This window comes from Tachypleus tridentatus, chromosome 8, assembly GCF_004210375.1.
Source record: "Tachypleus tridentatus isolate NWPU-2018 chromosome 8, ASM421037v1, whole genome shotgun sequence".
In the NCBI taxonomy this organism is placed as follows: domain Eukaryota; kingdom Metazoa; phylum Arthropoda; class Merostomata; order Xiphosura; family Limulidae; genus Tachypleus; species Tachypleus tridentatus.
Window position 1 is genome coordinate 111,463,378 of NC_134832.1, and position 26,532 is coordinate 111,489,909.

Consider the following 26,532-nt stretch of genomic DNA (forward strand, 5'->3'; position numbering starts at 1 on the left):
CGCACAAAGCTACTTGAAGGCTATCTGTGCTAGCCATCCCTAATTTAATAGTGTCGGACTAGAGGAAAGGCAGCTAGTCATCACCATCCATTGCCAACTCATTTTCCAACTAATACTTGGATTGACTGTAACATTATAACGCCCCCACGACTGAAAGGGCGAGCACGTTTAGCGCGATGGGGATACGAACCCGCGACCCTCACATTACGAGTCGCACGCCTTAACACGCTTGGCCATTCCAGGCCCTGCAAGGAATAACCTATCAATGTTTATTTACAGCTATGCCAACTAGATAATTTTGGCTATAATGCTTGCAGTAATGTTAAATTTTTAAACTCATAAACGCAAAAAAATGAAGGTTATTCTGTCTGTTTGTTAAGGGAAAGAATTTAAAAATAACCTATATTTACCAGAGTAGACGAATTACAAAATATATTATTTCGATGATGGTCCGAATCATAGTTAACGGCAAGTATTTGAAACATAGAGTCTAATCTGTATGTCATTTTATTTTTTAGTTTATTGGCTGATTACATTCAATGTTTATAGTCAGCTTGTTGTAGAAAATTCTCTTCTTGAAAGTATAGGTTTTTAAATATTTTAACTACATTCTGTATACAATAATTACATATTTGACTTAGTTTCCAACAGAAGTTTATAACGCGTTTAGTCTCAAACGTGAGGAAAAGTCTCAATGAAATTTAAGATATTTTAATAATTGTAAACACAACTACAACACCACTTTTTCATAACTTTATCTTACAGGTTTTCACCCTGGTTATATGTATAACTTATTGAAAACACACAAAAATGGTTTACCCCCTCAAATATAATATTGGTTCCCACACCTATATACTGGCTATATATATTGTGCCCACATTATGCTATATACACTCTTGTGCAAATTAATTGAAACAAATGGTCATTTTACAATATTTTCAGCATGGCGGCCGGTGTAGGCTCGCTGAACCTTCTGATTTCCTTTAATAGTCATTTTTTTCACACAGACTGTGTCATTAGCTGTGTTTTGCAGTACGATCGATCTATTTTTGGGATATATGACGAAATTTTGGGGAATATTACGTCATTCGAAATTGCGTTAGAAGGGCAAGGAGACCAGTCAAAAAACAACTTCTTACCAACTCAATGACGAAAAAACGGTATCAATGAGGTCTGAAATACAAGAACTGGACGCAAGAACAATGGAGGAAAGTGTTATTCAGTGACGAGACTCATTTCTTCGTACAGAGTCAAAGAAGTCTGCATGTTCGCAGATCTCCAGGTGAGAAACTTCGAGAATCTCACGTTAATCAGTTCGTAAAACATCCCTTGAAGAAGATGTTTTGGGGCTTTTTCAGCTACTATGGCATCGGAGGCTTACATATCGTAGAAGGTATGGTGTGAGGACCACAGTACATCGAAGTTTTGCAGAGAAGAATTGTTCCAGAATTGAAAAATAGATTTCCAGATGGATCTGGCATTTTTCAGCAAGATCTAGCTCCGTGCCACACATCAAAACTTGTGAAGAATTTTATGACTACAACCCGAATAAAGGTGCTGGACTAGCCTGGAAACTCTCCGGACTTAAATCCAATTGAAACTCTTTGGGTGATTTGTAAAGAAAAACTTCGGGGAAAAGACTGTACTACGAAAGATAAGCCAATTGAGGCCATAATTGAAGTGTGGTACCACGATCCAAGAATTAGTGAAGACTACAGTCAACTCGTGGACTCGATGCCAAAGCGGATTAATGATCTTCTGAGAAATAAAGGCGGTCATATCATGTATTAATTTGTGAGTAATTTTTTTGGATACTCAGAAATAAAACGCAAAAAACTGAGAAAAAAATCGTAATTTTCCGTCTTGTTTCAATTAATTTGCACAAGGGTATAACTTGTTTGTTTGTTTTGGAATTTCGCACAAAGCTACTCGAAGGCTATCTGAGATAGTTATCCCTAATTTAGCAGTATAAGACAAGAGGGAAAGCAGCTAGTCATCACTACCCACCGCCAACTCTTGGGCTACTCTTTTACCAACGAACAGTGGGATTGACCGTCACATTATAACGCACCCACGGCTGAAAGGGCGAGCATGTTTGGCGCGATAGGGATGCGAACCCGCGACCCTGAAATTACGAGTCGCACGTCTTAACACGCTTTGTCATGCCGAGCCCAAGGGTATAACTAACAACGAATCTACCGTTGAAGATTCTTTTTCTGTTGTTCAAGATACAACTAAACTTCCTGATGAAGACCAGTTTCTTATGGCCAATTTTGATTGTCAGTGTTTATTCTCTAACATCCCACTTGAGGAAGCAAGTTAAATAATTATTAAACATTTTTTTCTTCTGTAACTGTTCTGCACTCTAACTTTATCCAACAAAAATTCGATCAGCTTCTTAATGTGACCCTCAAGAACAATTACTTTTTAATGGTCATTTTTATAACCAGACAGACGGAGCGGTGATGGGATCACCCCTAGGTGTGACCCTTGCGATTATTTTTCTGTTTTATTACGAACTTCAATGATTGGATAATTGTCCACGTTATTACAAATCAGTGTTATATAGAAGGGTACTGATGACACTTTTCTACTCTTTTACAACACTGATCATGTTAAGAAGTGTCTTGAAACCTAAACTCACAGCATATATTTATAAATTTTACATGCGAGGTGGAAGGAAACAATAGCTTAGATTTTTTTTAGACGTTCTAATAAGCAAAATAAACAATATTTGCCACATATATTTACCGTGAGGAAACATTTACTGGTTTACACAGTCATTTCGACAGTTTCATGTCAAACTTCTTCAAACACTGGCTTGTACTAAATCTTCTAAACAGAGCGTATAATATCAGTTTTGACTACTTCTGTCGCCCCTCGCTAGTCAGCGATAAGTCTAAGGATTTACAACGCTAAAATCGAGGGTTCGATTCCCCTCGGTGGGCTCAGCAAACAGCCCGATGTGACTTTGCTATAAGAAAACACACACACTTCTTCTGTCTTTATTCAGAAATTTCAAAAAATTATGACATATTACACCTTTATGGTTATCTCTTTAAGTTCTTACACTCTGTCACATGGGCGGTTTAAAGAAATAAAACAGAACCTACTAGCTGTCAAAAACTGTCTCAAAATATACACTAATTTTTGTAATTCTTTTTAATGGTAAACAAAGTTTTTGAATTTAATATTTGAGTTAAAACTTGCACGTATTTGTAGACAACGTGTAGTTTTACCAATGCAGGTAGTTTTACAGCAACCACAAGCGTATTTATACCCACGAACTCATAGGAATTTCAGCAAGAAGCGAATATAAGTAAAGTGAGCCATCCGAGTCTTGTATCCGATTGCACTGTGATAATAACAACTAACTCAAACATCTAGAACACCTTAAAATTCTTGAGTCTGGAACCAGAGATTATGAACTATTTACTAAAGAAAACCTCTCCATTTTCAATAGATCCCCACTGGCACAGCAGTATGTCTGCGGACTGACACGGCTAAAAAATCTGGTTTCGATACCCGGGATGGGCAGAGTACAGGTAGCCTATTGTGTAGCTTTGTGCTTAATTTCAAACAAATCATTTTTAATGATTACGGAACAATAAATAATAACATCAACTCTTGCTTGTTGTCATTAATGTAATAAATTCCGGGTTCTCAGTGTTTTTGTCTGTTATTTATAAATATTTTAAAGATGCGTCTTTTATACTTACATTTTAGCTTTCCTTATAATAATTTTCCTTAACAATATTACTTATTAAACGTGTATACTGTACGTTTTATCGTGCATCTATTATATTGTTAACGTTTAAGTCTGTTCGTTCTGAACTTCAGATTGAATACGAAAACTAGTTCAATGCTAATGGGTTTTTTTTTGTAATTCAAATGTCATGAAACTAACTTTTTTTTCAGATGTTAGTACGTCTTTGTCAAACTAACAAAGACCACATACGTTTATTAATAGTTACACAAACTTTACGTATTATTTTAAAGCAGTGGTTAAAAGTTAGTATAGTATTATTTTGTAGTGACTCTTGGACAGCACCATTTTAAAATTTCAGACCCCGGATTAATCTGCTATATGAAGTATGTTTTATTATTTAAAATAATAGCAGTACTTCTAACTATTTTGTTGCTTTTCAGTATCATATCTTTTTTACCTCCTCCTTCTGACGAAGTTCTATGTAAAGTTAAATGCTGTACTCTGGAAAGATAAAACGCCTTCGAGACATTCCTGAACTCACGCCCAGTTAATCTAATTCACGTTACTACCTCGTACTGACTGCTAGAATACACTCTTCTGAACCGGGTATTTCGACTAAGTGAATATTCTTGTAGCTCCTATATATAATCTTATATCACCGTTTGAAAACTTAATCTTATCTGAAATGTCAAGGTAGCTCTTGCATGCAACACAAGTCATATTCCGTAAGAAAAGACGCTATTAGCGATGTCACAAAGTGTTATGTTTTGTAAAAAAGGACGTTATTACCGGTTTCACAATTTGTTATGACCTCTAAGAAACACGCTATTACTAATGCCACAAAATGTTATATTCTGTAAGAAAGGACGCTGTTATCGATTTCACAAAGTGTTATATTCTGCAAGAAAAGACACTATCACCAGAGTCACAAACTATTATGTTCTCTAAGAAAAGAACGTTATTGCCGGTATTACTAAGGTGCTATTACTATTATCATAAAGTGTTATATTCTGTAGGAAAAGACGCTATTACCAGAGTAAAAAAATGTATTATATTATTTAAAAAAGGACTCTGTAACCGGTGTTATATTCTGTAAGGAACAAAGTGTCACACAATATTATATTCTGTAAAAAAGCCACTATTACCAAAGTGACAAAGCGTTATATTCTGTAAGAAAAGACATTGTTACCAGAATCAAAAAGTGTTATGCTCTCTAAGAAACGCCATTGCTTGTATCACAGTGTTATATTTTGTATAGGAACGTACTACTAATGTCATAATGTATTATATTCTATAGGAAACGACGCTATTACCAGAGTCAACACATACATATAATATATATGAAAGGACGCGATTACCGGTTTCATAAGGTGTTCTACTGTAGAAGAAACAGCACCCTGTTAGTACAATGGTAAGTCTACGGATTTACAACGCTCAAATCAAGGGTTCAAGTCCCCTCGGTGAACTAGACATATAGTTCAATGTGGCTTTGCTATAAGCAAGCAAACGCACACACACACTGTAAGGAACAACGCTATTACCAGTGTTATAAAGTGTAATAGTGTGTTATATTCTGTAAGAAAAGTCACCATTCCAAGTGTCACAAGATATCATATTTTGTAAGAAAAAACACTGTTATCAATGTCACAAAGTGTTATATTCTATAAGAAAGGATGCTGTTACCGGTTTTGTTACAGTTACATTTTCGAAGAAATGACTATTACTTATCATTGTCGCAGTATTATAATCGATAAGAGGAGGCACTGTCACTAACGTTGTGAAGTGTTGTGTTGTATTTAGTACTAAAAGCTGCTATTATCGGTGTCACATTGTTGTATTTAGTACGAAAAACTGCTATTATTGGTGTCACATTGTTGCATTTAGTACGAAAAACTGCTATTATCGGTATCATATTGTTGTATTTAGTACGAAAAAACGCTATTATTAGTATCATATTGTTGTATTTAGTAGGAAAAATGCTATTATCGGTATCATATTGTTGTATTTAGTACAAAAAGATGCTACTATGAGCATCATATTGTTGTATTTAATACGACAAAATGCTATTATCGGTGTCATATTGTTGTATTTAGTTCCAGAAAATGCTATTATCGGTATCATATTGTTGTATTTAGTAGGAAAAAGTGCTGTTATTGGTGTCATATTATTGTGTTCAGTAAGAGAAGGCAAAGTGACCGGTGCTTTGTGGCACATTCACTGAAATAACTGTTTATAAGAATTATTGAAATGTTATGAATTATTCAATTTGTTCAAATCATACTATTTATTACATTTAACTTCACATTTTTTAAAACCTTTTTCATTGTCACTTTGGGAATATATTTTAACTTGTTGATGCAGCGTTTAATTGCGTATGTAGTTTTCGTGAAAAACTAGTTACTGCTGAAATATATTAAGAGTTTAAAACCAGAACTATTTGTTTAAATATAATTAAAACACTCAAACCATTAACAGTCTCAAAATAGACACTTCACATGTTTAGACGTCATCTGTGCGATTCAATGCAAGTTAGTTTATTCAAGAATCAAGTGTACTTTGAATTTTTAAACAGGCTTTTCTGTTAAAGAAACCTCTACTTATAGAAATTGTTACTAACAGCTAATAATATCAAATAATTTCATACAGCTCACCCAGTCAGTAAAGCTCTGAATAAAAGAACATTTACATAAAAATGTATCAGAGTATCATACTGAGTTTACTGATGTACACTGATGTACTGATCGTACGAGTGATCGAAACGTCGTTCATGATCTAAAAACAAATCCTCCTTACTGTGAAAGATGGAACTTGTAGTAAGATAAAAATATATATAATGCTCACAGGTTTTTAAACTTTCTTCGAATTTTACGAAACTTGTATGCAAAACAATCCGAGCTTTCTATGTGTGGCAAACAACTAATGTTTCTTACTGTTGTCGATATTCTTTGGCATGACATACATGTTTTAAACGCTACAATGGTGCCTGCATGCACGTGTAGTCCAGGTTATCCAACTGAAAGACATAAATTATTGAATATATCGTATGCGTGTCAGACTACGTACGGATTGACAGTTTCCTGTCCTACTTCAACATCTGGCCAACGGACGTTGAATGAATTCACTGTCCAAAAAGAGAACCAGACGCTATGAAATATTGCTTACAGCGTCGTTGGTATCTTCGCCCATGTCTTCTGTGTGGTCTATTGTTTGCTAGTCAGAAGATAATGCCTTCAGCTGTTTTTCAAAACTCGAATATTGTTGGATTCTCTCACTTTTGTGTGTAGTGCCTGTTGAAGACTACCTCTTTACCGCTAGATGCCACCACTTTGCAACAATCCGAGCGAATACAAATGTCAGCTCCGCTCGCGCAGCTGGAACCGAAAGGTCGTCTGCTGCCTTCAGAAGCGTGCCACCACAGTTTGGTCAGGCATCGGTTGCACGAAGCGCTTCTTTAAATACCTACTTTTAAGAAACGTCGGTTCAGTAGATAACATCTAGGAGGAGAAAGAAAACCTTGAGAGTCGCTGATCGTCGATAGTGATAAAAAGCCCCTCCTCCATAACTCCTTTAAAAGTGTCTTTTTCAAGCTACAATATAACGTGTCATCAATGCTCATATCTTTCAATTGCTTCTGTTGAAGATCTTTGAGAGGAGTCATTTTCCTACAATTAAATTTATCTGATGAAAAGACCACGCAAGTACAGGGGCAGGATGACGAAGTTTCTAATATATCGGTAAATAGATTCTTTCACAAGGAATCCAAAAGCTTCTTTCAGATTCAAGCTTATATACAGTTGTGGCCCGATAATCCTTGGACAGCTTGTATTGCGCATGAAGACATTGTAACTAATAAAGCACTGGGCACATTGGTTCACTTTGGAGCTGTCCTAGCTCGTAGTTCACTACGGACACTAAAACATTACACTTGGAACACCGAGATATAGTTTTACCTCGTTAATGCAGCCTGTATGATCACTTACAGTAACGCATTCTGTTCAAGGTAAAAGATTGTTGGAAACCTTCAGAGTAAGTAATTTATATATATGTTAGATACCTTACACTCATATTGTATTTGAAATTAATTTGATACACACTGTGTGTGTGTATGTATATGTGCTGAATATTTGATGACACTAAACCACTAAACCAATGCCATAAAAAAATATAAATAATTGTGGGAACTGTAGATTCTTATAGTCTGTGAAATAATGTTACCATATTTACTTATCTTACGTCATACACCTTTTGATTCATTTATCCCAGGACTTCTCATTACTAACAATATTAGCTACACCTATACTGGTGTACTGGTATTTCTGTACGTTAAATATTTTTCAGTAATAGTAATGACGTATTTTCAGAATTATTTTGTCTGATGTCTTAGCAATGCTGATAACATTTCATCAAACGTAGAATCAGTGTGTTCCTGATCACTTTTTTAATCCACTCGTATTTGACGAAATGTTACCAAGAACGGTTGTGCATGAAACATATATTATATATAAAATATATATAGATAAAAGCTAACGGTGTCCTACCGAAACAGTTCAGTTTATAAAACTTATATTTCATTATTTTTTATTTAAAATATATCTATTTGTGTGTGTGTGTGTTTTAGGGTTAAATGATATGAATATGGAAAATACCAATTCAAACAACAAGGACTTCTCCTAAGTTTTAACAAGAGCATTTTAATCATTTCAAAAATGAAAGCTACGGCATTCTTTTGTGCGTTATACAATATCCTTCCCGGCTTGTAAGTTGTACCTGTATCAGTTTGTGCTCCAGGCTTGGGGTAGTAATTAGCCGCACTGGCCCAGACGACCCCTGCCGGCCGTGACTGGGGCGGCCGCTGTTGTCGTGAGTTGCCTCTCCTCTTCATATCATTCAAAGGGGTCTCGGCGAGTAGTGCCTGTCAAGAATGGTTAATTACCGAATTCCGTGGAACACACTACGGTGGGGCAGAGTTGAAGAAATTGTCTCTTTCATATCTTCACAGCATTCCTCTCTTTCACGAGATCGACATTCCTACAGAATTTGGTTCAATATTAACTGTCACCAAAGTCCGCTGTAACAAGAAGGAAAACTATTTTCTAATCAATAAAACTAGACAATAAGGGAATTGTTGCACATCGTGTTAAATAAGAGAATTAATTCTGGGATTCTTTATCATTAATGTTCTGGATAAAGTCTTATAATGTTTTCGATCGCAGCCATTGAGCTTAAATGGTCGTAGGTATATATTATTAAAAAATATAAAGAAAATAGAATTATTAGATGACTTGTGATAGGTCTTTCGTTTGTAATTAAGCACAAAGCTACACAATGGAATATATGTGAGTCCCGCAGTCATAGCGCTTTGCTACTGGACGGACATGATAAGACTGACGCCAAATAAGTAAAAATCTGAGCTTTCATGCGAATTTAACAACAACAACAGATAAAATTAGAATAATGGAAAAGAAGCTAACATTTTCTTGTTCAACTGCAAAATGAAAAAATAAAAAATTCCATAAAGGATGATTCGCCCATCTTCAGAATATACAAGAAACAGCCATATTTGTGCATTTGTATACACGCATTTATCATTCTATATTTACATACGTATGTATATATAATATTAAAGATTATTAGCGGGCGAATATAACGATTTTGGACATTGGCCACGTATTATAGTCCATGCAGTCTTACAAATATGCGTCTTAGTAATACCTCTGTAACGTGCTTTTCATTGTAAAAGTTTCTGTTGTAGTCTTTTCATGTCCGAAACACACCAAACATGCTCGCCCTTTCAGTTATTGAGGAGTTATAAGTGACGGTCAATCCTGCTATTCGTTAATAAAAGAGTAGCCTAAGAGTTGGTGGTGAGTGGTGATGACTAGCTCCCTTCCCTTTAATATCACACTGCTAAATTAGGGACAGCTAGTGCAGATAGCCCTTGTGTATTTTCGCTCGAAATTCACTAACAAACAGGTTTCCGTAGTTCTCAAAGCCTTTTTAAAAATCCGATCGGTCGGGAATTCATATGTGTTGCGTTCGGCAACTTGACCCGGTATGACTTCATATGAAGTAGAATGAATACTCGTTTATTCTCCAGTTGATTGAAGTATGCAACGATTGAACGACTATGTAATTGAAACATCCTGCATATTCATGATCTGAGTTGCTTTTCCAGGCGGAGAGTATTTTCACAATTTTGCATACTATTAGCACAAGGAAGGATTTTGTCAAAGATCTTTATGTTCGTGTATTCACAACTGTTACAATAAGCCGCACTTTGTTTACCACAAGTAGGGTACCACTAGTTCCAAATCTCTTCCCGAGTGGTTCTTTATCCTCATGTTGATCCATATTATTTTCATTCTCTAATGCCATAAAAAAAACAAAAAACAAATATGCTCTTTGTGGCAATTATAAATTCTTCTCCAATCTGAACTTATCCTTGGTATCTGAGTTTGTTAATATATTTTAGTGGAAAAATCGATATATTTTCGGTGGCATCACACTACCTATAAACTGAAATGTAAAACGTAATTCTGAATCATGCCGTTTCACCGCAACGTTATGTCCGCTGTGGTTGTTGCATGATTTCTTATTTGCACATTCCAATTAATTTTAATATAACGCACACCGTCCTGTGTAATACAATGATAGATGCAAACATTGTTATCAAGAAATTAGTAAAATTTAACATGTAGAAACAAATATAAAATAAAAGCAAACTAAATAGTAAACTAACCTACACCGAATAACGGCAACATTTTAACGTAATTCATTATCGTAGTTCTACATCCACAGGGAGGTTGTAGCAGTATATAGCCTTGTTGCTAGTAATTAATTTTAATGAATGAGATAATTAATTTCATTACCTTCAGAGTCATATTACTACAAAGTTTCTAATACTTTATTGGTTATTTTTAATCGATCTATGTTTCAGGCACATTGCATTATCGCCTTTAATTCTTATGGAAATAACTCCTGTCATACAGTAAAAACATACATGTCTGTATATTTACGAGTGTGTGTGTGTGTTTAGCATCATTAGTGAATATATATATTTAATAGCTTATGGAAGAAAAGAGGATAGGAAATATGACAGTTTTCGCTCAAAGTGTCGGCAAATAGCTTAACAGACTGAACACGATATTTTGTTATTAATATACACACTAATGGATCATGCTTAAAATAATATAAATAACGCTCTGTTAGCCTAAGTGATTTAATGCTACCAACTTACACAGCACAAACATTGTAAATTATGATATGAGAAATTTCCCCACATCATGTTATGCACTGACAGTTTCCCAATAGAAACTGCTTGTAAGCTTTATCGAAAGGGGAAAAGATAAACAACAGAAAAACGCTTTTGAATTAATGTTATATCGATAGTCAATTCATAACAGGCTTTATTGAACTTTATTGTATTATTTTGATTCCATAACTTTTTTGGTAAAAAAACGATTATCCAAATAGGAAAACTGTCACTCGTTGTATAGTTTTGATTAACAACGCTTGGAGTACAAATGTAATAAGGCCTTCGCGGAGAACTTTACATGGAAAGAGGATTTGAAAATAAGATAAAGAAAAGGGCGACAATAAGACCGAGCAGCACTTTGTATAGATGTAATATGAACTTTAAACAATTGTCAACAAAGACCTCTCAAAAGACAACAAATAACACATGGCTGTTTTAATGAAGTTACACATACAATACATTTGGTTACTTAGTATACGATACATGTTAGTTTCGACCCATTTCTTTGTCGTGTTGAATGCTCAAGAAGGAGCTCGTGGCGACTGCTACATTTATAATCGAATGAGGTAGGCAGGCAGTGTGTTGTTAAATATATGCATGAACAGTGCATATACGTCTTTGATCGTTTATATTCCGTTAACAGTTTTTATATCAGTGTCTGCTATGGGACACAACTACATGTCTTATTACGTGTTGTTCTTTTGTACAACATCATGTAGTAGGACTTATTCTGTGACCATTGGGAAAATTTGAAAATATAGGAACATACTGACATCTTACGAAGCCACTCGGTATGTATTACGTATATATATTTAGCGGCCCGGCATGGCCAGATGGTTGAGGCGCTTGACCTGTAATCTGAGGGTTGCGGGTTCGAATCCCCGTCACACCAAACATGCTCGCCCTTTCAGTCGTGAAGGCGTTTTTATGTGACGTTGGTAAAAGAGTAGCCCAAGAGTTGGCGGTTGGTGGTGATGACTAGCTGCCTTCTCTCTAGTCTTACACTGCTAAATTAGGAACGGCTAGCGCAGATAGCCCTCGTGTAGCTTTGTGCGAAATTCAAAAACAAACATATATTTAGTTACGAAATAAACTGTTTATTGTAAATGTAATTGTCAGTGAGTCAAAAAATACTGTTTCTAAAAATGAGAAAAAGAAAACACGTAGAAGTGAAAACTAAAAAAAAATACAATATCACTAGTAAAACTGTTCAATGTTAATAAATATTTACACATATTATATTCATTTTTCTTTATTAGTAAATATTATTGTATAACTATTAAAACTGTGTTATTTTCATCGAATGTGAATAGAGAAAAGGCATATGGAATATTTCACTGAGTAAGAAATTGTAGTTTCATGAATCTTACAAAATGTATAATCCCTATTTAGGGCGCTAAATTCGCAATCTGTGGATCGCCGGTTTGAATCCCATCACTGAATATTCTCGTCCCTGCGACCTATTATATTAAAGTTGTCCCTTCTAAATTAGGGATAGCTGGCGCAGATAATTTTCGATTAGCTTTTCACTGAATTCAACGTACAAATAGACGCTTTATTTACTAAAGAGATATGGAAAAAAAGGGGAAGTAAACGAGACACATATCGAACAGACGTACGGAAAAAAAAAGGGAAATAAACGAGACACATATCAAACAGACGTACGGAAAAAAAGGGGAAGTAAACGAGACACATATCGAACAGATGTACGGAAAAAAAGGGGAAGTAAACGAGACACATTTTAAAGAAGACAATGTTTAATTTCTTATCTGGTATTGTTTATGGTGTTTAAACTAGAAAGTTTGATTCCCATATAACATAAGAAAACGAAAAAAGTTTTATTCTTTTTAACGTTTCATGACGGAGCTCCAAAAATGGGTTGGTTTGGTTTGGTTTGGTTTTTGGAATTTCGCACAAAGCTACTCGAGGGCTATCTGTGCTAGCCGTCCCTAATTTTGCAGTGTAAGACTAGAGGGAAGGCAACTAGTCATCACCACCCACCGCCAAAAATGGGAGTCAGGAAGTTTTGCTATCTTCTAATTTCTACTAAAGTAATTTATTTGAAATTTTATAGTGACATTTAAGGATCCGTTTAAATAATAATCTACAATGTAAATTTAGAGTTTGGAAATTTTCTGCTCTTATCATATATATGTGAAGGAAAAAGATTTTCAGGTTCGTGAATATGTAGCTATTGCCATACAGGAGGAGTAGCAAATAAATGTCCATATTTAATTTTTCAAACTTTTCTTATTCGGACCCTTTAACAAAGAATATAACAACATTTTGGAACAACAGGGCACTTATTGACCCATCTCGGCTTTTCAGTCCTCTAAACTAAATTAAAATATCAATAAACACCTCAAAGACTGCTCATATCAATCATATTGTTATCACATTTTCTCTTAATCTCACTTAAATATACTGCCTCCACAACATCTAAATGCAACCTATTTCGTAGGTCAAACGCCGTGAAACTGTCTTAGTTGAAGATGACTCTTACCTTGCCAAAATTTCTATTTGTATCCCCTATTCTTACTCTTTCACTTATAAATATGAAAAAAATTGATACATCAACAACATCAATTCTCTTTAGAATCTCAAACACCTCAATCAGACCTCTCAACTCTTCTTTTTTCAAGAGAAAAAAGGCCCAGCATGGCTAGGTGGGTTACGTCGTGCGACTCGTAATCTGAGGGTCGCGAGTTCACATTCCCGTCGCGCCAAACATGCTCGCCCTTTCAGCCGTGGGAGCGTTATAATGTGACGGTTACTCCCACTATTCGTTGGTAAAAGAGTAGCCCAAGAGTTGGCGGTGTGTGGTGAAGACTAGCTGCCTTCCCTCTAGTCTTACATTGCAAAATTATGGACGGCTAGCGCAGATAGCCATCGAGTGGCTTTGCGCGAAATTAAAAAAACAAACAAAACAAAAAGAGAAAACGTTTTGCTTCATAAGGTTTACAAGTTCACTTTTCACTGGAGAAAACAGCTAATGTCCTCGCAGAAATACTAATGCGCGAAGTTAATTCTCTGAGGTTAAACAGTTTGTAATGTTCGAAATTTATAAACGTTCCTGGTCAAATATGTGTAGTTTTCCGAATAATAAGCGTTAATCACAATTATAGCTTTCAAAGTTTATAGTATACTGAATGTAGCAAACCAATAATATTATAACTGTCTCTTTATGTGTTGCGGTTTATAAACTATAATTGAGGTTCTCGAAAGTTCAGTTGGTATTGATACTGTCAATCACTGGTATTTTACATACCTACATAAGTACATTGTTGATTCTTACGCTCGAGAATCTTCTACAAATTTAGAGAATAGGAAGGACTTTCGCAAAAGAAATTTAACGATATACGTTACATGCATTTCAAAATATATATTAAACTGAAATAAACAGATATTAAAATAAGTATGTAATAGTAAATCCGTTACATCTATCATCAGCAATAACATCTGCTTGGATGATTTTATAGACTGGTCGACTATTACACTAAGTACCTTTTCCTTTATAACAATGTAAGGTTACGCACATCCAAACTGTACATGTAACTGAAATTATGATAATCCACGTGCATTATTTTGTATGTATTATAATTAAAACCCACCTATCATCTATTTCCTCAGCTTACTAAATGATCTAAATCCTTTGGTAAACCAGCAACATCCTGTTCACAGCTAGCAACAACTAAGATCTTAATATCATTTGCAAATGTGAGTAATTTATTGACTATTCATTCATCTATGTCATTGATGTAAATGAAAACAATCAAAGGTCTTAAGACTGATCCCTGAAGTACACCATTTTGTAACATTAATCTTGTTTGGCTGAACTTCATTTGTAATAGCCTTCTGTCTTCTTCCATCCAGTCACTCCTCTATTTCATTTGCTAACTTATCACACTCATAGAGGTTATTTTTACAAGCCTTTTATGTGACACCTTATCAACTGCTTTCTGAAAATCCAAATATATCAAATTTACATCCTCACTCTCATCTAATTAAACATTAACCTTTTTAAAGAATGCCAAAAGATTTGTGAGGCAGGATTTTCCCTTATTGAAACCATTTTGACTATCCAATAAAATTCCAAATTTTGTTAATGACTTTGCAAATTATATTTCAATACACTTTCCAAAATTTTTCCCATAACTGGTGTAATATCAGTGGGTCTATAATTATTGGGACAATTGTTATCACCTTCCTTGAAAAGAGGAGTTACATTGTCTAACTTCCAATTTTCTGGTGTCTGCCCATTATTCAAGGATTGACAAAAATCAGTAGTAAGTGGCTCACATATCCATTCTTTACTCCTTTAAACACTCTTGGGGAAATACTATTTGGCCTCAGAAACCTTATAGTTTCTTAAACTTTACAATTTTTTCTCAACCAGCTCAGAATTAATGCAGCCATCTTATTTGATCTTCCAATTTATCAATTGTTCAAGAAGTAGTGTACTGTCTAAATCTTCATTAGTAAAAACCAAAATTATCATCAGACACTAGCCTTCCTTTATCACCCCTTAAGGGTCCTAACCCCATTTTAACACTATTTTTTTGCCCTAAATGTGTGTAAAAAAATCTTCACTGTTAATTTTTGCATTTTCATCTGGTGTCTTAATTTCCTGTTTAACCAACTTTCTTGACGTTCTATAGTTTTAAATTTTCTTTTGTATAAGAAAATTTCAGTTTCTTAAATGTATGATGTTTTCTTTAATTTTATCTGCTAAATTCTTTATGAGCCATCCTAGTTTGTTTTTTTTTACTTGCAACTACCATTTTCTTTCTATAATGAATATGTTAACGCTAAATATGTAAACATTTATCTGCAGCTGCTATCCCTACTATATTTACATTGTTTTTAAATGATTGATGTCAGTCATTTGTATATTAATTCAGTGTTTCAATAGACTTAGGAAAGTTGTATTTATAACTTCGAGGTTCCAAGTGTAATATTTATTGTTTATCTATAATATTGACCGATATTTTTTCACCTTGTACTTAGGTTTTTTAAAGGAACACAATGTTTCTGTAAGAAAGTTAACTTTGAAAATTAATGATAACATCATTTGCATGAGAATTATGATTTTAAAAAAGAAAAACTATTACTACTTATTGATTATACTTATATAAGTGGATAGTCACTATGTCACTTCGATGAAATTGGTTAACACCATTGTTTTGGTTTTTGAGTTATTGTGTAGTAATAAAAGCAGGAGAAAGTGTTTGTCTGTGTATTCGTGAATCTTGCACAAAGCTACTCGAGGGCCATCTGTGCTAGCCGTCCCTAATTTAGCAGTGTAAGACTAGAGGGAAGGCAGCTAGTCATCACCACTCACTGCCAACCCTTGGGCTACTCTTTTACCAACGAATAGTGGGATTGACTGACACAGTATAACGCCCCCACGGCTGAAAGGGCGAGCATGTTTAGTGCGACCGGGATTCGAAACCGCGACCCTCGGATTACGAATCGCACGCCTTAACCCACTTGGCCATGCCGGGCCCGGGCCCCCCAGAGGAAAGAAGAACATGGAATTCAAACGTTTTAGTATGAAAGTTACAAACATTTCTTGAATTTGTGACTCAGTCATTATAAAGATATTGTTGTAAAAGGAAACACTATATAGTATTGTAAGATCCTGAAGACCTAGTGAGGAGATATTTAAAATACTATTTCGATGAATAATTCGATCGTTCTCTACATAGGCAGTGCTACCGTCTGCCTGAATATTAAAAAGTAAGACAGTAAAACTTTAATTATAAATAGAAATCTAGACCAGTTTTGATAAATGTAAAAGCAAGACAGTAAAACCTTTACACTAGAATAATGAATTGATTTTATTTTTGCTTTAACGTAAGTGAGCTTCACAAACCATAAATTTCATAGTTCGTTTAGTGGATTAATTAAATTGGAAGATATAATATCGTTCCTATTTCTTAGCGCAAAGCTACACAATGTTCTATTTGTTCTCCGTCCACTGTACGGGAATCGAACTTCGAATTCTACAGTTCTATATCTCTAAACTTATTTTTGCCCCATTAGAGGACCCATCACTGAGGAATCCTTCAACTTTGTGCTCACTGTTCAGTGTGTTTGTATAACATAGTTACTCATCTGATCCATCAAATTAAAAAACATTACAAGTACACTTCACATACATATATAGTCATACGTATACTTGAATATTTTGCTATATTTGTAATATGTTACAGAAAAGAGAGTTTTCAACTTTACCTATTATATTCCTGAAAAGAAGACAAGAAAACTTTGCAGCATCATTACAGCGGTGTGTTCAAAGCTATTACATCAGAGTGGAACCATTATCACTGAATGGAATCGATGAAAGTTTATTTTGAATAGCAGTACAAAAAATAAACTTCAGTATACACAACTCATTTGTTGAAAAGAATCTACTCCCTGTGTAAGTATGTACCTTCTCCACGCAAAACATTCCATTTAATTTTTAACAATAACGCAGAGGTAAAGAAAGGCACATAAAACTAGTAACGAGCAATATCGTATCACCAACAGAAACGTACGTACAGCTTTAACTTAGATAATGAATATTGTTAAGAGCTTTTGTCTATTTTTTATTTTTAGAAAAAAAAAACTAATCAGATTTTAAATTCATAATCCAACAGTAAAACCTTCTTTGTAAAAGTCAATCCAGAGACATTAAACAACAATTAATGTTTTGAACAATAGCTGCCATGCATTACACACGTCAATAGGCATATAGTGAAAGTAGCCATAGCCATCATTTACTTATAACCTCATAAAAGGAATAATCCGTGGAGTTTAAAAATAGACTCCCATTGTCATTGATTTGTGTTCGTAACTAGCTAGGATAGATTGTAATAGTAATTTGACCAAACATTTACTTATAAAACCATACATATATACCATTTTCCGAAAGATTAATGGTTATTTAAGCGCCAGTAGAAGTCCTACCCTATCATTTATTTACATGCTTGGAAGTCTCGTTAACCATTGGTGAACCTTTAAGACTTTGCAAATATGTTCTGGAAGCCCAAACAGCAGGAATCTTACAGGTCATTAAAACAAAGCACTCAATCAATGTCTGATAGAATCGGTAACAATTCAGACATATTTTGGAAAAGAATGGACTCAGATAAGCGATGATGATCACTTATCTGTAATTCATTATCTGACGACAGCTAGGTTTATTTGACGAGACGAAAAACAATTCAGATCAATCACTTGAAAAATTAATTTGAATTTTATGACAATGAACAAGGATGACAGTAGTAAAATAAAGTTTACCCAATCTCAGGTTTATACCTGTGCACCTATGGAAACCTATACTGCCATCTGATGACTGGATAATTTTGTTTGGTAATTCCACAAAATTATTTTGATATATGAAAAACATATGTGTATGATAATACACGTCTTCATTTTATAAAATAATGTGATAATTTTTCTGCTGTAAATGATTGGATTATACGTATATTTTTAGGTGTAACACAGTTTTTAGTGTGTGTATATATATGTATACACACATGAGAGTGTTTCTGTTCCAGAACGCATCTTTTAAAATAGTGTTAAAATACCTAAATATCAAAACAGCATCTGTATATAACCTATAACCCATTAATTGTTCATGCCTAATACTTAAACACTAGAAATTAATTAGTGTAAAATATAAATGTGTTTTTCACAGTGTTTTGTATTTACATTTTATATTTACGCAAAACTACTAAAACTATCTGTTATAGTTATAGTCAGTAGCCAATTAACACCAACCATCCACGAGTATAAGTGATTGATTGTCACTCTTATAACGCACCTACATCTCAAAGTACGTAGAATATTTTTTTTAGTTTTACATGGTTTTAAACTTGGATAAAAATTCCAAAACTCTATCACAAGGTCAACCTGCTCGCATTTTCTCACAAAACCAGATCTTACAGAACTTTTCACACTGCCCAAAGTGATTATTCAAAGAACTTCCAAACTTGCTTGTCTGAAAATAAAAAATAAACAAATTTATAAGATAAAGCTGACAATACGAAAATTGACAAAACGTAAAACCGACCATAAAAAATAAAGTCAACTTTTATTAAGTATATTATTTTCTAACTTAACAAATAAAACACGTCGTTACTAGGTTAACTGTACTTAAAATCAGTTACGAAAAACAAGTTTCGTAACGAAAAAAATTAACATTTTCATGTAAAACTAATTTAAGAAAAACATCCTTATGAGATCCACTGCAGAGGATAATTAATCTTATATATCATAGATAATGTGTATGTTTTCTTATAGCAAACCCACATCGAGCTATTTGCTGAGTCCACCGAAGGGGAAAGTGAACCGTTGGTTTTAGTTTTGTAAATCTATAGACTTACCCCTGTACTAAAGTGAGACTATTATAGACGGTCAATCATATAAAACATATCTTATCATAAGGTCTACTGTCTTCTTACAGAACCAATTTCAGAAAGAAAGAACTGTAGATATTGCTCTGGTTATATATAGTTTGTTACTATAAGGTCATCGTTCTTTTCAAAATAAACCCTAAGAAATAAAGATAATGACAATCATAATTATACCCAGGGAATAAAATCGTTGGTTTTGCAAGTCAACCGTCTCTGTCTGACTAAATATATTCCTATAAAACTTTCTCGGATTAATATTAGCTCCCTCTCTGTATCTATATAACACTGATTTCTTAATATTAACGTTGGCTTAAGGACTGTGTACATGAAATATGTATGTTTGCACTTACAAACACGTATATATGTGGGAGTTACATGATTTACAACAAATGCTTGAAAATAATCAGACTAGACGAATTATCCTATTTTGAAGGTTGACAAGTATTGAGTGTTCTGCCAGCAAGAAGCAATCACATTACGCACAAGTTGAGATTGTGTGAGAGTCTTAAGATGGGTTAAGAGAGGGAAGGACTTTAACGTCATCATGCTCACGGATAAAATGTTTGCCCGGACGTTAATTTATATCATGTTCAGTTCAAACTGACAAACTTCTAAATAGCTGATTGCCAAAATTTTCAAGTTTGACAAACCAATTTTCTTCTACACCCTTACTTGAAAAGGGAGCCTGACACGCATGCGTATTAGCGTGCAAAGACTATGAATCAAAGGGTTCACTGCTACGTCTCGTCCCCACAGAAATCTGTTCCGCACTTTGGAGTTGAAAGTGACTATCAAATTAAATTATCAGATCAGACAAGAGTTGGCGGTAGGTGCTGTTGATTAACTGCCTTCCCCGTGTTCTGTCGGTTTATAATTAGAAACAGTTTTCAAAGATAGTCCTTTTTACTCAAAACTGAAATCTGTCTTTCTTTCTGTAACTAAAAATAGTCCACATATATATTTTATAGTGTGTTTTCTGTGTATCACTGAAATATTCCGTAAAGAAAATATACTTAATATTTTCACTTTCGTATAAATATTAACTAGCAGTTTGTTAATTTGTTTATTTATTTACAAGGATGAGAAATAGTATGCATTGTTAACCTCAATATTTATATAATTATTTTAATACATATATATTAGAATTTAGAGAGTATAGAACAACTTCTATACAACACACAAATATCATAGTGAGGTCAAGTTCACCGACTTACGGATTACTGAAATATTAAGATTTTCAAACAAACTATCGATATACCCGTAACTATGATATTACTTCTTATCAAATTTTAAGGCTCTAAAACTATCATTATTTCAACAAACACTTTTGTTATTCTCGTGATAACGTATTCCTTACGCCATTTTCTTTAGACTGCGCAATAAGAACAGGTTTTTATTTAATGTTTCAGTTAGTTGTATTTTTTTACATTCTCGACACTTCATGTTAGCCTTTCTGCCTTTATTAAGTAGGACCTCGCTGCACCTCTGTATTTTGATACTAAGTGATTTTCATCTTCTATTTGTCTTTTTACCGAATTTTATTTTAAGTTTTAGAAATACGTACTTAAGGATATCATTGGCCCCAAAGTATTATTTTTAGAAATAATATAATTTGATGAAAAAAGAAAAAAACAAAAACATTATTGGATTCAATAGTTCACGTTGATGTAAAAGTACACATTACAATCACTATATTACTCAAAAAATTAAATTTGGTTACTAATTAAATAAAATCAGTTTGAGATATACGGACCCCATTACTGGCACGACTTTCTATTGTGTGTAGAGTAATTTTTTAATCCGTTTATGTTGAAATATATTTTGAAGGGGCATGATACTAAATTTAGTATCACTTATTTACGTACTCATTGCGCATATAATTTCACACACATATTTCATGCTTTTTCTCATTCTGTTGACTCTTCTTCACCATGCTGTCGACCCAATCAGCTCATAATGTCAGTTAACTGTATCATTAAAAATTCTTTACGTTTACAATTGGAAATATTGGTGTTGTCTTAACGGGGGAGGGCGAAACATAATAAGGGATGTGTAAGAGCAGCTGAAACAGGGTCGCTTGAGACGAATTAATAGAGGTCGCTCGTGCCATATACACTTGCCCTTTCTGATCGGGTCCCCTTCTTGTGTAGCCGTCAGTGCTTTAACAGGACGCTCTGAATGATTGATAGCTTAAGTCTTCGACCCCCTCGTGGCTAGTATCATTAGCCACGTCACAGAAGGATGCGACACCTAACGCCGGTTGCTCCTGTCTTTGAAGTGAAACAAGGAACACACACTCACCCACTGTTAGAATTTTGTCGACAACAGCTGAAGTAAAGCTCAGCTGGATAACCGGTGTGTAATCCGCGTGGAAGATTTTATTACTGCCCAAGTATTGCATGTACAATAAACGAGATTTTGTAGTTCCAAAGAGTAGAACTATCAGCGAATGTACAGCGTATTTCGGAAGTGTATGTACAGCAATACCAAATAAGTTATCTCGGGACTAAAATTACCAGCTGGGGCAAATGAGCCCCGCCTTAACTAAGATTGATCGCTGTAGGTATTTAGTTGGATTACTAGCTTAATATCAGATTGACTTCTTCCAATAAAAATGAAAAAAAAAAAAAAACGTCTTGCCCATCTCGTCGTCATAACTTTCCATTTTAACCCACAGTAATAGAACGAAATATCTGATGATAATACTGTACTCAGCGACCACACAAGCACAACATCATGCAACACATCCTTTATTGGAATTACTGTTTTTCCGTGCTCTTCGTTTGTTACTTTTCTTGATCTCAAATTAACTCTAGCCATCATATCCGTGCAAATATACATTGATCTTTTTCTTGTAACGTTATAACGTGTGATCAGTTAGTAGTGTTACCACATTTCATCAGTTACTACTCAGTTAATTAAATGAAGCGCATTATTTGCATCATGTTTTAACAATATTGTGAAACAGTGTAAAAAATGTAAGATTCCATCATTGTTTAGTAGTTGAGGTAACACAGAAATGATGTGTGAAAAATTGATGTATAAATTTAAATTAAAATGCTATTTTGGTACCTTCCTTGGTTTGTTTAAAGAAAAACAAGAAACGTTTGTACTTTTTAGACACTACTAGTTCACAGTTAACGTTAATATCAAAAGATTTAAGTTACTGTGACTCTACTGTGTATTTGTTAAAATTCAAAACAATTACTGTAGAAAATAAAGCAAAGTATTCATTTAACGAGAAAAACTATCAAATCGAATTTGGTTTTACCCGAGAAATCAAGATAGGCTTATTTCTCACCATTTAAGGACTTAGAATTCAGTACTCGGATTTGTGTTTTTTCTGCATGTATTTAAGTGGCACTAATCTCCTTTATAACGAAACAATGACCGAAGGTACTTACAATTATGAATTACAAACAAAATGAGAAGACCAGTCTACGGATTTGAAACGCTAAAATCAGGGGTTCGATTTCCCTCAGTGGACTCAGCAGATTGCCCGATGTGGCTTTGCTATAAGAAAATACACAAACACCATCATTCGACGATGTAGGCATTTTTGTTGTAGTATACAAAACGTAAATCTCTCTACAGTGCATTTAAGTGGAGTATTCTGTTATTTGTCTATCTGTCTTTTTATCTGTCCGTCTAAGAAATACAAACTTACAAGCATTGTTCAAAATCAATAATAAATAGTTGTTGAAGAATTTGTCCCTCAGTGGCTCAGCGGTAAGTCTGCAGGCTTATGATGCTGTAGGTCAGATTACGATTCGCGTTGTAAATAGGCTGGTGGGCAAAGCACGGATAGCCCATTGTGTAGCATTGCGTGTAACAGCGACCAAACCAAACTAAAAACTTTAGTGCATTAAAATAAGGTCCTATAATATCTATATGGTCACACTAAGTAATTTATAACTTATTACTTTAATTCTTTTGATCATATAAAAATTATATTGCTTATCTTATTTCAACGACTAAAAAGTTCAATTCAGTTCATAAGTTTTATCTAACTGGAAGTTTTTACTTAATGCGTGTTAATTACAACGGCTTATCCATTGTAAACGTGCTAATAATCCAGTTTAAACTTTTTTGTGGTCAGTTTGACGAATGAATTATTGATGAAGCTTGCTACTATAGTTTGTAACATGTTACTTTATTACAGGAAGCACTTCCCATGGCAACTGTTAACCCTTTCTTAACTTTACTCGTATTAACAGTTACACGCATTGGGTTCCGACAATAAAACTAACAGGAAAGAAGTTAGTTTCACATTCACCCTACCGTCAAGATATCATTCGGTGTGAAATTTGGCGTCGATGACTGATGATTTCGCAGATGGAAAACTGCATCACAGTACTAAGCGATGAAAATACGTGAATTACTTGTGCGATCTTTATGGTGTGATAAACGTAACTTCCGGAACATTGGAAATATTTAGTAGAGCGGTATTATTGTAATAAAGTGTTCGGTAAAATAATGTGGAACACTTGTCAGAAGAAAATAATATATAATACCTCATGTTGCTTCCCGTTTTTCTTTCTCTTACAAAATTCTTTCACGTTTACATACAATTTGTGTGAAGTGCCTGTCTTGATCTCTAAGTAAGCAGGTAAAAAGAAAACTAAAGCTGGTGTCTGCATGTAATTACACCAACCTAGTAATATCCTAATGATATGAAGTTTTAGTCTAGGCTTTATATGAGCGTGACTATGGAACAATAGGAAAAGATCCAGCTGATATATATATTTATACATACACACGCCTATAGAGTGCGGGTAAATGTGATTACGGTCGTAGTCGTATATATTTCTTTGCTAATTGGGGCAAGTTTTTCCATTTATTTTTTTTGTGTGTGTCTTTCTTTCGTGCGTAACACGCCTTCTCGTGTGCATCCCTACCCCATGGGGCGTAGCTTCATCTAACACACCCCACGGGTACTTCTTCCAGACAATGACGTATACTTGGAACAATGGTATTAAAAATTTAGCTGACACGTGGAGATAGCATGCACAGAATTATAAGGTGACCTCTTTTGGTAAAACGTGCTAGATTTTACAAATTTTATGTGATAATTAGGACAGAATATTCGTGTCTTATTGTCTTAATAAAGGAGTTGTATAGTAGTACAGTAAATCACGTTTAAATCTAGAACAGGAGTTCGAATAGATATGAAATTATGCAAAATAAAATTTAATAAGTGGTGAAAACAAAGTCCAAAATAAAAATATTTAGTAGTGTTCTGAATTGAGATTTTCTAAACAACTTTTATTGCAAATAAAGATAAAAACTATGAAAAAATATGATAATTATATTGTTTCAGGTGAAGGAATGTTTTACATTTATTGACATCATAACACAAAATATTGATAAACATTGGATATCGCTTCTAGAATAAACCAAAAAACCGCAAAGGTACATTTAAGAGAGGAGGATAAAGGATAAGAAATCAATCAAGTTTCTGGAAGTGATATATTCGGTCATTTTAAAATGAGCGTACAAACTCAAGAATGAAATGAACAGTTATTATTTTTTTTCTGATACATTAGAATGTATCTGACGCAGTGTTGACAATGATAAAAACGCCTTACTTTATTTACTATAAATTAGTCATCTTTAAAATTTCAAACTTTGAAACTTTATAGTTTTCATTTAGACATGTTTTACAAAGGCGAATATTTCTATAACCGAGTAGTTTTACTAAGGCTTTATAGATGGATGATCTTACCTGGCGTATTGTGAGTGTGTGTTTTACACAAGCAGGTTGTACTTTTATAGGTGGATAGTCCTGTAGGATAGCATATCGATTTCCATTTGTCTCATTTAACGTTTGTAGTTTTCATTTATATATTAAATTGGGTTACATGCGTTTTGCGAGAGCGTGTGATGTTTCTATAAACGGACAGTGTTATTATACTTCTGTAGGACTACACACAGATTTAACCTGTCTCAACTCATGTTTATATTTTTAATTTGTATATTTAACGTATTACTTAAAACTTCTTTATTACACCTAATGTTTCACTTTCTTAAATATTAAACAAGAGAGCTGATTATGATTTAACACACATTAAACGTATAATACTATAGTTTTCGCTTCTGTAATTGATTTGCATCATACATTTTTCATAATTATTGTCCTGAAAAGGATGTTTATTTAAATATCTAATTATTACCCGTTAATTTAACATACAAGCTTATATACAGTTTTACTAATTTGGTTTCATGGATTAAATATACTATTCCACTTCCCTTCTGACTATGATTTTTATTGTGTATAACTTTTTAGTTGTTTTTTTTTCATTTTTTACGTGTTAATTTATTATTTTTACTTGCATATGTGTTTCAAAGGCGGATGCATTTACTAGGTGGATTGAATTACTAAATTTCTATAAACGTATAGTCTTACTAGACGAATTGCGTGCGTATTTGTTTTGTAAAGGCAATGGGTAATGGGTTGAAACTAACAAGGCTTTCAGAAAGTTAATTTTCATGAAAGCAAACATTTGATATTTATATGTTAATTTATGCAAAAACGAATTAACATTGTGTGGGCAAACGTATGATGTTGGCTAAATGTGTGTAACTTTTAAATAATTTTTGGCCTAGCGCTTCGTTACTATTTCAGTTAGTACAAACTCATTTCGTTCTTCTGTGTTGATATTGAGCTAGCTTGAGTAGATGTTAAATAAGTATGCATACGTAAATATACTATCGTTACTCCGTGAACCACAGCGACGAACAAACCGTGTATTCGTCACATTTATTACAAGGTTTGTGAAAGATACGAAGTTAGATCTTAAATTATTATCTGAAGTTCGAAAAACATCCTCAAACAAGTATAAATATACAATAAAATAAACATTACTATAACTTGGAGTAAGCTTCGAGTTTCATACATCTCAAGGAGGCACATCATCAAGAGGTTAATAATATGTCGTGGCGATAACGCCTTTGAGACGTCTATCACAAGACGTCTTGTGATAAGCATAATAAGTACACCCTGGAGAAAAAAACGACCTCGTAGAAGTTAGAAAGAACATTTATATGATTTCATCATTTTTTCAACTTCATACTCTAAATATAAACACATTAAAGCCATATCAACTTATTTGCTGTGCCCAACGAGAGGGATAGAACCCCTGATTTTAGCGTTGTAAGTCCGT

General features: G+C 34.0%; 1 protein-coding gene across 6 annotated transcripts in view; it reads left to right on the forward strand.

The window, feature by feature from the left end:
• LOC143223212 (latrophilin Cirl-like) overlaps positions 1-26,532 on the forward strand; it is a 106,361-nt gene that overhangs the window by 18,560 nt on the left and 61,269 nt on the right. For 2 of the 6 annotated variants that reach the window (XM_076450834.1, XM_076450831.1), the window contains exon 1: positions 7,124-7,735. The exons of 3 other annotated variants lie outside the window; for them this stretch is intronic. The gene's annotated coding sequence lies outside the window, so the exon portion shown is untranslated. Of the gene's footprint in view, positions 1-7,123; positions 7,736-18,711; positions 18,790-26,532 lie in introns of those variants that run through there. One more of the 6 variants, XM_076450832.1, reaches the window with a different exon arrangement.